The following is a 12,010-nucleotide window of genomic DNA, read 5'->3' on the forward strand; positions in this document are numbered from 1 at the left end:
ACTCATCTTGTTGGAAACCATACATTGATGTAAAACCTCAAGTTAAGACACTAATGGGAAAATACTTCTTCACCTCTTCTCACAAGATGCTTTTTTCCCCCCAAGAATGGTATACATTACAAATCATTGAGGGCACTGTGAACCATGATTGAAATAATTTTCTAATTTTTTCAAATGCTACACTTTATGTTCCCTTATGGGCACTAATTTATTAATTTCAGATTATAATATATTTCATGACAAGTGGTTTTGAGATAATGGTTTGTTCTCTTACAAATGCTGGGTAGCTTATTGAGACAGTATCACCCTAATTAAAATGCACCTAGGAAAGTTTCACTGTGGTCAGGACTTCAAAGATGGTTAAGATAAATTAATGTTGTTGAACCCAAGAGATATATTATAAATTCCTCTTTGTGCTTCCTTTATTTCTTTCAAGGACAATTTACCCCCTACAGACATAACTAATCTTTTGTTTCTTATTGTCTCCTCCTGAAAAGTACTTGAATTCACTGCTTAAAAACTTCAGACTTTCTTTCTGCTGCATTATAATTTTTTGAACCCAAACAACAATGACATAGCATCAATTTCCAAAATTATGTTGGGGATTAGAAATTGGAAATTTAAAAGGAGTTATATTTTTTAAAAAATGTGGTAAGCAAATCAAAATCATGACTTTTGATCACTATATTTGCCAAATGAATTTAAAATATATTGCTCATGAATATAATTACTTACAGTAGAAACAATGGAAGAAATGGCTATTAAAAGAGGGCAATTCAAGGATTTCTTATTTTTTCATGGTATTTTTGAAGTATTCTATGTGTAATATAAGTAAGAGGAGCTTATACATTTGTAAATGAATGATTATTAATTTTTGGAGAAAATATAGCAGATAATAAATGTGTGCTTCCTACTCTCATAACTTGTCATACAGAGCGGTCCATATTACCAGAGTTGAAGAAAGTATATAAATGAGGAAGATAATAAGTTAAGAATTGGGCTATGAAATAATATGCTTCAGTAATTCAAACAAGTAAGGCAGTGCTGTTAAACAGTTATGTAGTCGGTATCTGGAATCAGATTCCCTTGCTTTCTTTATCCTTTACAGATGGGCAACCACAGGCTTATGAGTTAATTTCTTTAAGACTCAGTTTCCTACTTGTAAAACAGTAAATATGAAAATAACTGACTTATGGGATTGTTTGGAGATTAAAGTAAAATCAGTTATATAAAAGGCTTAAATTCCTGGGACCAAGTAAAGGATTAATAAACATTTGTTTTATTACAAATAATTGAGTAATTTTTTGATTACTGATATTCTACCATTTGGCCATGATAAATTTTCCTGAAGGACATATCTGGTTTAGTTATTCTCTTCAGAAAATTAATTTTTAAGGCTTTTTATTAATTAAATTGAAGTTGAAAATCATATATTAATAACCTGAAGACTAAATATTATCTTTTTCATATATAGTGAATTATAAATATGTAAGAGTGGAACACTACAAAAAGTCATTTTTGTTACAACTGGCACCTTAGTGGGTGTACAGAAAACAGCTATTATTGAAGGCTTGATTGTTAGAAGAGCGTGCTTACAACATTGTCTGGACTGGCTTTTGAGATGTTCCCTGAGTGATAAGGTTGTTCTGTGTGCCTGTGAATTCTGTTGTACAACCTGTCTAGACAGTACACACACACATTGTGATGAACAGTGAACACTTACTTTCCTTCTGAGAGTCTAGGATTTCTATGATGGTTTATTACCCAGGCAGAATGTGTCTGAGTGATCAACCGACAATAAAAATCTTGGATTCTGAGTTTCAAATGGGCTTACCAGGGCAGAAGCTGTCCAAGTACTGCAACATTTTGTTCCTGGAGGAAGTAACACATAGGCACGGGTTCCTCTAGACTGTACCTCGTAACTCTTTTACCCTTTATGGTTGCTGTAATAAACCATAGCTATGAGTACAATTGCCTTTGAATTGTGGGACTCTTTCTAGCAAATCACCAAACCTGTGTTGGTCATGGAGACCCTGAAATAGATGTCCTCAATTACATTGTGTAAAATATCATTCAGTTGGGGATTGTGTTAGGAAAGATTATAACAATTTTTATAAAACAGGATCATAATTATTGGTTTGGAGTGTGAGAAGGTAGTAGTTTATCTGTGCTTAGGTCTAAAGAAGGGGCTCAGAGATAAACTAGATGTTGGATATAGAGTTGCACGTAAGAAAGGCACATTTCTTTTTCTCCTGTGTCATCCAGCATGATGGCACATATCTACAAGCAGCTATAGGCTACTATTTGAGTAATGAAGATCTATACCTTACTAATTTTTTCTTGTTGACATATTAGGAGATAATTTATGTTTTAGCATTTGCTGCCAACTGAAAATGAGTTTTTCCTGTTATTCTGCTGGGTGACATCATGGCTAAATTTTTTTGTAAGTTAAAAACATCTTTGCTATGTTAAAAAACTGTTCTACAACTTTTTTTTTTTTTTTTTGGTTAAGAACTTAGTAAGTCTTTTAACGTGATCTCCAATATATGTTTTGTTTTCCCATTATATGCATGCATCATTTTACTAATAATGTATTGTGTACATTAGAAATCTTATGCTAAAATAAATTCTTCAAGAATCAGTTAAAATAATACATCCTAATTGCATTCCTCACATTCCAATGGTTGCTTTGAGCATGACTGAGGCGTGTAAATTTCCCATTAGAGAACTTTACCCCTTGGAGATCTTGGTTTTTAAATCCTGTTCTCCTCTGAAAGGAACCAGATAGTATACTGGAGAAACATCTGACCCTGTTGATGGTACAGGGAAAATACAAGGTGATCTTCACCCCTTGGATAACTTTTCCCTTTGGAGACCAAGAATAAGTTAAGATAAATATGTTCTAATTTTAATTCCCCACTTTACCGTGGTTGCTTTGAGCACCACTGAGATGTGTAAATGTTCCACTGGAGAACTTTTCTCTTTGCAGATCTTGGTTTTTAAATCTCCTCTGAAAGGAACCAAATAGTATATTAGAGAAATATCTGACTCTATTGATGGTGCATGGAAAATGCAAGGTGATCTTGGAGCATGTTTTGGAACCAGAAAGTAAGATGTGTGTATGTATGTATGTGTGTATATATATGTTTTATATATATAGAGAGAGACACAGAGAGAGAGACATAATAAAGCAAATGGGAAGATTTGAATGAAGAGTATAGTGGAGTTCCTTTTACTATTTTTGTACCATCTCTGAAAATTTAAAGTCATTTCAGAATAAAAAGTTCAAAAAAAGCCAAAGTATTCATCTTGAAATTTAGGGTATATGGCATTTGCCTCACTAAGAGGTTTTATTTCCTGGCTAGAAATTACAAACTTGTACCTCCAGTATTGAAAAAAAATATATAGATACGTTTTATCGGAGTGTTTTTTAAAAATAAGATAAGACTTTAAATGTTTTTAAGTTGCACATACATTCTGCAGTTCCAACAGGATCCATCTTTATTGTCTTAAAGTCAGCCTCAGCCATAGATAATAAAATCTAATGCATAGTCCTTACTACATTCAAGCACTGTTCTAAGTACATGTGTTAGCTCATTGAATTTGTTAGCTCAACACATTCTGTAAGGCAGTTTGCAAGGCAGCCTTTAAAATGTCACCTGGTTATCCCCAGCTCCTACATTTACTCTCTTGTGTAATCCCCATTCTTTGAGTGTAGGCTGAATCTAGTGACTCAGTTATAACACATGCAATAGAAAAAAAAGTGATGGGATGTTTGTTCCAAGATTAAGTTATATAAGACTGTGACTTCCTCCTTGTTCTCCTGCTCTCTTTCACCTGCTCATTTGAGAGAAGGCAGCTGCCATGTTGGAAGCTGTCCTGAGGAGAGACTCATGTGTCAAGAAATTGAGGGCAGCCTGTTGCTAGCGAGCAAGGAGAAACTGAAGCCCTCAATCCAATAATCCCTGAGGAACTGAATTCTACCAACAACCACAAGAATGAGCTCAGAAGCTTCCTCAGGGAAGCCCCAGCCCACACCTTGATTGCAGGCTTGGGTAACAAATAGAGACAGAGATTAGAGGATTTATCTAAGCCACACCCAGGTTCCAAATCCCCAGAAACTGTGAGATAATAAATTTTGTCATAAGCCACCAAGTCTTGGGGGTAATTTGTTATTCCACAGTAGATAACTATTAGAAGTAGATACTATTATAATTTCCATTTTAAAGATGAGGAAACTGAAATTAAGTTTCTAGCCCATGTTTTGGAAGATTCTTTGCCAACACTCAGATTAAGTATACTGCCTCTCTCCAGTTAGTTACCTGCCTGAGTCATGTAGGAATTTGTGTTTGTAATCTCCATAGTATCCATTCTTTAGCAAGTTTGCTTCTCCTTAAGAAGATTGCAAGCAATTCAGGATGCAACATATGTTTTTGTAGCTAGGAGTGTTTTTCAACATAATGGAAATTGGAAGATCAAGCTGTATTAAAACACATTTCTGAGAAGCAAAAGTTTCACTATTAAAAATGTAACTTAAATAATGACAATGGAAAACATAGACACAGGTAAGTAGCTGGATAGGTAGGTAGGTAGGTAGGTAGATAGATAGATAGATAGATAGATAGATAGATAGATAGATAGATAGACAGGCAGATAGATGAAGGACAGACAAAACAATATTAAAGGAAAGAAGATATCTATATCCAAATATGGCCTTTACATTTGTGTGTCCTGAGTTATTCACTTTGTTAACAATCTGCATGTGTCCTATGTGTTCAAATCAGTGCGATTCTGAGTCTTCCCTTATTCGTACGACAAATAAGTCCTCACTCCTTGCTTGTGAGACTCTTACCAACTTAAACAAAGGAAAATCACTGCTATCTCCTTTCTCTCCTTAGTGCACAGCTTAATTTGCATGTTATATATTTCTGCTTCATGGGACAGTTTCTGTTCTAGGTCAGAAAATTTGCAATGGTACTGGCTTTAAAGAAAAGATTTTACTTTCTGAACATTTAGATATTTGCTTTTTTTATAACAACTTTATTGATACATAGTTTACGTGCCATAAAATTCACTCTCTTAAAGCAACTCACTGGTTTTTAGTATATTCACAGTATTGTGCAGTTGTCAGCACTATCTAATTTTGGAATATTTTTATCACCCCCAAAATAAACTCCATACCTATTAGCAGTTATTTCTATGTCTCTGCAACCAAAGTCCTGGCAAACAGTCATCTACTTCCTGCCTCTGTAGATTTCCATATCCTGGCCGTTTTATACAAACAGAAGCATATAAGATGTGCTCTTTTGTGACAGGCCTCTCACTTAGCATTATGTTTTCAAGGTTTATCCCTACTATAACATGTATTAGTGCTTCATTTCTTTTTATTGTTGAATAATATTCCATTATGCAGATATGCCACGTTTTGTTTATTCATTCATGAGTTGATAGACATTTAGATTGTTTCTACTTTTTGGCTATTATGAATAATGTTATTAGCATTTGTGTTTAAGTTTCTGTATTTTCAATTGTCTGGGGTACATATGCTAGGCCATATGGTAACTCTATGTTTAACATTTTGAGGAACTGCCAAACTGTTTTCCAAAGTGACTACACTATTTTACATTCCCACCTTGAAGGTTCCAATTTCTCGACATTCTCACCAACATGTGTTAATGTCTGTCTTTTTTATTTAGCAACCTTAGTGGGTGTGAAGAGATACCTCATTGTAATTTTGATTTGCATTTCCCTAATGACTAATGATGTTGGACTTCTTTTCTTATGCTGATGGCCATGTGTATATCTTCTTTGGAGAAATATCTATTCAAATCCTTTGTTCATTTTCGTGTAGTATTTTTATTATTGAATTATAAGAATTCTTTATGTATTTTGGATACAAGTCCCTTATCAAATGTAAAATTTTCAAATCTTTTTCCAGTTCTTTGGGTTGCTTTTTCACTTTCTTGATGCCTGTTGAAACATAAAAGTTTTTAATTTTGTTTAAGTCATATTTAGATTTTTCTCATATGCTTATAGTTTTGGTCCTGTATCTAAGAAATCATTGCCTAATCTAAGATCATAAAGGTTTAGTCCTATGCTTTTTTATAAAGAACCATATAGTTTTACCTCTTGTATTTTTATCCATGATCCATTATGAATCCACTTTTGTGTATAGTATGAGGTCAGTATCCAGCCAAATATCCATGTGGATAGTCATGAGAATTCAGTTCCCCAGCACCATTGAATAGATACTTGATTTTAATAAAATTGTTAAAATCATATGTAAATAATAAACACTATCATTAGTGACCTTTTAATAAGCACTACTTTTTTTCTCTAATCTGATCTTAACAGCTCTATTGTCATCCCCTGAAATGTCTTTTGCTTATGTCAAGAAAACCCAAGAACAAAGGTTTTTAGGGATTTTGAGGTTACACTAATCAAACATTTTAGGAAAATTTTCTCTACATGACCTATTTGCATGTTAGTTGAGAATGTTACACTTTTGATAATAATGTTTCAGACTCAGACCTTCTAGTTTGGACCTCAGACAATTTCTAAGATTTCATAGAAATAATTCCTTGGTGAAACTATACTAGTTTATATTATTTTAACTGGATTTAGATTCCTCTGAATTCTTTGTATTGTACACTTTAGATTAGAGGTTCTTATTAGAATAGCCATAAGCAATTAAAGGTCACAAGGGAGTGCTCAGTATTAATATTTTTATTTACGTAGATACCAATAAAATGGCTTCCCTGGAGTCTCTCTCTCTGTGTGTGTTTGTGTGCATGTTGCTTTCTAAACCAGATGATTTTATAGTTTTCTTTCCATTGCTTGTAATGTCTGTTGAAATTTGTATAAGTAAATGTATTTGCAGAATTCATTATTTATTATAAGTAAAAATACAAGATAGAGAAAAAGAATAAAATTGCAATAATGTGTGCTCAGTAAAACGTTATTTATGTAAGATTTATAGGCCCACTCTACAACCACATGAATTGTCACTACCAGATATGATTAGTCTTGCCCAAAATCCCAGTCAGCAAAGTTTACCATTGTATGGAGTCTTCCCCCAACTAAAGGCAAGTGGCAGTTTAGTAATCTCTTTATTAACATACCTTTGTTTTCATCACACTCCCTCCCATCTTGCTTTTTCTCTCTTTATTTTATTCAGTGACAAATATGTTAAGCAGGGATCTAAATTTAAAGAATAAATTAACTGAGGCCAATAGTAGAAGAAAAGTAGTTTAGAAAATTATAAAACAAATTTAGCAAATAGACACAGAAATCTCTGGGAGATCTGGAGAGTCAGGATTTAAGACTAATCAAAAAGATACAACTTTCCATTTTATTATGCACTAGGACTGACTGATCTCACAGCTGGATACAGATACCACAGTCTACATCAACAACACCACTGATATCACTAATGCCATTTATCCCTAGGTTCTTAATTCTGTGTCAAGGACTGCTCACCTCTTGCATAGAGAAGGAGGATGCACCTGCCATTGTGACCATCTCCCCTAGCATGTATGCCCTATGATTCTCACTTCTTCATATCACTAGCTTCCAATGAAGGCTTAGGAGCAGGTGCTCGATCCAAGCTTCAAGATAGACTAGGCACATAAGTGTCTCCAATATTCTGTGTGGGAGGAGTTTTTGCTTCTGAGATAGGAAACTCTACACATATAAGAGTCTTGTTTACATGCAGAGCAACCTGAAACGATGACAAATGTTGCTGTAATCAACAACTTCCATGAATCTATTCAATAAAACAGCAAAAAATGAGTCATTTCAGAATGAGTTTAAATTATAGAAAATAACAAAAATGTATTTAGAAGTTTTTTCTGAAGATGATCACAAAGTGCTCAGACATTTGAGTAAAATGTATTCTGTTGTAAAGTCAACCTTTGGAACTAAGTTCCGTTCTAAATTTGAAATGACACAAGTAAGGTTTTTAATTGTGGGAGTTATTTGCTATTATAGGGTTACTATTGGTGATGTTTCATATTTACTCTCACGATAGGAAGAAAATCAAACTGAATTAAATGAGCGAAATTAAATAAGACATTTCCTCTCTTTGCTTTATTTATATTTTTAGTCATACATTTGTCTATAAATTATTGTTTTGTTTACAACAGATTAACAAAGGAGTTCAATTTTCGCCATTTAACTTACAGATCTTCTAAAAGAATGTGAAGAATTTGACTTTTGTATCTGAATAATTAAATGCTTATGCCCTAGAAAAGGTTACCATTCCCACACCTTCAGAGCAATGTATAGTAATGGGTTAAAAACTTTTTTTGGGGGGGAGGAGGGGATGTACATTATGAGATAGCAGAATTATATAGAAATGCTTAACTCCTGTCATCAATGCGTTCTAAATTGAATGATTCAACTAATGGGCCATGGAGCTTCCCCATAATCTGAGCTCTTAAGTGTGGCTGAATGTATCCTAGGCTACAGCCCTATTCTAGTGTATCAGGCTGCCAAAATCTGCTTAAGTACTCTGTCTTCCATTCAGTGATTACTTTGAAAAACTCCACAGTGAAATATTCTAAACTTATCTTTCAACATTTCACTCTACCCTACCTGGACCGTGTGTGTGTGTGTGTGTGTGTGTTTGCGCGCGCACACATGTATACACACACACATCAACTGGGACCAAAAAGAGTGAAACCTGTGTTTTACTATTGAATTTCAAAAGAAAATAAGTCCAAACAAAACACAATTCTGGAGCTGAACTCAAGTGCTAAGCAGTAGATGGGTGAGTTTATAATAATTTTGATCAGTATTTGTCACTAGCCAATCCAATTACAAGACCTGGATATATAAGAAACAATGTGTGGCAGGTAGGTAATGGGTGAGTAGTGAGGAACAGTCAGTGAAAGCAATAAACTTGTAAATGGTATAATTTACTTCTTTTATTTTTTAATAAAAATAAAAATATTATTTTTAAAATATTAAAATTTTAAAATATTATTTTTTAAAAATTATTTTTATTTGGTTTTAATAAAATATTTTAAGATCTATTCTGATACAGAAATATTGGCCCTTGTCCCCTGAAAATTCATTCAAGGCATTGTCATTTTATTTGTGCCAATACTCCTCCTGCTCTTAAGGCATGTATAATCTGAAACAGTGCTGGCAGTTGTGCACCTTGGGGATATAAAGATAATAGAATAAAAATCTAATTAATACAAAAGTACCTAGTATGCTGTACCTGCTAAGGCAAAAAAAAAAATTTCTCTCCCCTAATTAGAATCTTTTTCCTGTGGGCTGGATATTACTGTAAAGAAACAGAATATTTTATAACAATAGTTATCCCTTTTTCAATTTTAAGAGAAGAAAGCTAAATTATTAGATAACAGTTATCAAAAAAGTTGTCTTATTTTGTCTTTCTACACACTAAAAATGTATTTGGTAATCATTTAATATTCTTCTGAATTATCCTGATGAGACAAAGTGTGACACTCTGTTGTGAGCATGTGTGACATAGAATTGGTGGCTATTAACACAGTGATGGGAAGGTTAGAGTGATTAATGAGGAGTGGGGGTAGGAGGCACTTACAGAATGTAACATTTTCTTAAATTGTATGTTCTCCAAGGAGCTGCTTATTATGATTCCTTCAGTACCAATCCTATCATTTCTCGTGGAACATGCCACACTCTAAATTAGCACCCTATTCCCAAGGCAACTCTCTTCATTGCAGCTGTTTTCTGTGCCATGGATTCTTCAGACAAACTATTTCATCAAATTACGGTTGTCCTCTAATTCCTCCTTCATCTCATCACAGTTTTGCTCATAAATTTCAAGTTCATGTTCTCTTACTTTGTGAGAGAAATTCTGGAAGTGTTAGATCACTGCTTACTGGACAAGTGCTTAATTTCAACTCTGTCATCCAACAAGTCTTTCCAGGTTTTAATAGTTTTGTTTTTCTACTTCCACCTTCCTTCACATTGTTATACTCAAGCCAATGTTATTTCTAAGATTTTACCTAAGCACTACTGAAATAGTCATAACACAAATAACTCTGTTCTTGAAACCTTTGTGAAAAGCAGTTGCATATAAATTAATATTGTCAGACCTCCACTTCTGGAGATGTGGTTTTCCAGAGAGGAGTCTGGACTGGAGAGGCTGCAACAGGGAGAGAGTGTACATGTGGACTATTGTATATGTTGATAAGGTAAGGATGACAGAATTAACATTTTGTTGAGAAACTGAAATTGAACTCCAAGGAGAACAAATAACAGGAAAAACATGAATACCATCAAAGAAATAAATGGATAATTCTTTTTCAAAAAATTTATAAAGAAAAAGAGTTTTTTTTTATTATTATACTTTAAGTTCTAGGGTACATGTGCATAATGTGCAGGTTTGTTACATATGTATACCTGTGCCATGTTGGTGTGCTGCACCCATTAACTCATCATTTACATTCGGTATATCTCCTAATGCTATCTCTCCCCACTCCCTCCACCCTATGACAGGCCCCGGTGTGTGATGTTCCCCTTCCTGTGTCCAGGTGTTCTCATTGTTCAGTTCCCACCTATGAGTGAGAACATGCGGTGTTTGATTTTTTGTTCTTGCGATAATTTGCTGAGAATGATGGTTTCCAGCTTCATCCATGTCCCTGTAAAGGACATGAACTCATCCTTTTTTTATGGTTGCATAGTATTCCATGGTATATATGTGCCACATTTTCTTAATCCAGTCTATCATTGATGGAAAAAATATGGAATGCTTCACGAATTTGCGTGTCATCCTTGAGCAGGGGCTGTGCTAATTTTCTCTGTATCGTTCCAATTTTAGTATCTGTGCTGCCAAAGCGAGCACGATAATTCTTATAAGAGTTACTGTCCAAAGAAAAGATGGTCTGGAGGAAATTCTGTGTGTCCGAGGAATTTGGTCAGAGGCTCTTCACAGGTGTCTATAACTCTTTGACTCTGGCAAAAAGTGATCTCTTAAGGGCAATGGGCAAATTTGAAATGCTACCCTTCCTTTAGAAACCCCTAATCCCAAGTAGAATAAAAATGAGTTTCTTTAGGTTTTCCCAGTGGGTGGTTTCAATATTTATTTGCATACTCCACAGTGGAGAAATGAGTCCTGACTAGTGCTCCTTTAGAGATAGACTTTCCAGTTATATAGGATTGAGGTTGCCAAGGTACTAATAAAAGCCTGTCTCTCCATTCATTTTGTTTTCAAAATTTATAATAATAATAAAACAAGTGCTCATCAAATGTCAAAGGCTATACTAGATGTTGGGGCTAAAGTTAGAATAAATATAGTCCTTGCTATTATGGAGCTCGTAGGCTGAACAACTTACAAGCTCAGCCCACTCAATCCTGGCTCATCGATTTAGAATTTGATATACTGGTTGGGAGGCTACTATCCATTTGCTGCACATGCAGAGGGCAGAGTAAATCAAGTGGAATATGCATAGGCCAGATCGTTATGAAGCAATAGTTTTCTGGAGATCCTCAGAGGAACCTATAGGAACTGCGATTTTCCTCAAAAGACTGCAACAAGCAGGGAAGAAGTCTGTGATATCTATGAAAGCAGATATTCTTGATGGGGGAATGGGGTCAGGTGCACAAATCAATATAAGGGGATGTTGCTGTGAAATATGGGAAGTCTTATGGGAAATATGGAATTCTCTGAAAGATGCAAATGTGATTCTTTTTCTCATGAAGCTCATATAGTAACTGGAGATAGAAACTTTAAGAACCTAATTACACAATTACACAGTTTATTATATTATTAACATTATCAAGATTACTGTGAAGAGCAGCTTTGGGATGTAAGAATAGTATATGACAAGGGGCATCTAACTTAGTTTAGGGCATTTGGAAATGCATCTTTAAGGAATTTATACAAAGAGTAAGTAAAAGTTTCTAGAAAATGGGTAAAGAGGGGTAGAGAAATACAGGAGTCAGAAGGAGCAGTCTCTGTGGGGCTTTGTGGGGCTCACGAAAAGAGCATGGTGAGTGTGAGTTACTGAATTGA

The 12,010-nt window shown here is 34.5% G+C and overlaps 1 non-coding gene across 1 annotated transcript; it reads right to left on the reverse strand.

Annotated features, from left to right (window-relative positions):
- Positions 1 to 10,733: 10,733 nt before the first annotated feature.
- LOC112621845 lies at positions 10,734 to 10,840 on the reverse strand. The gene has a single exon (XR_003118783.1). It is a non-coding gene; the product is annotated as a U6 spliceosomal RNA (small nuclear RNA).
- Between the last annotated feature and the right edge of the window lie 1,170 nt (positions 10,841 to 12,010).

Source organism: Theropithecus gelada, chromosome 3 (genome assembly GCF_003255815.1).
Source record: "Theropithecus gelada isolate Dixy chromosome 3, Tgel_1.0, whole genome shotgun sequence".
Classification (NCBI taxonomy): Eukaryota; Metazoa; Chordata; class Mammalia; order Primates; family Cercopithecidae; genus Theropithecus; species Theropithecus gelada.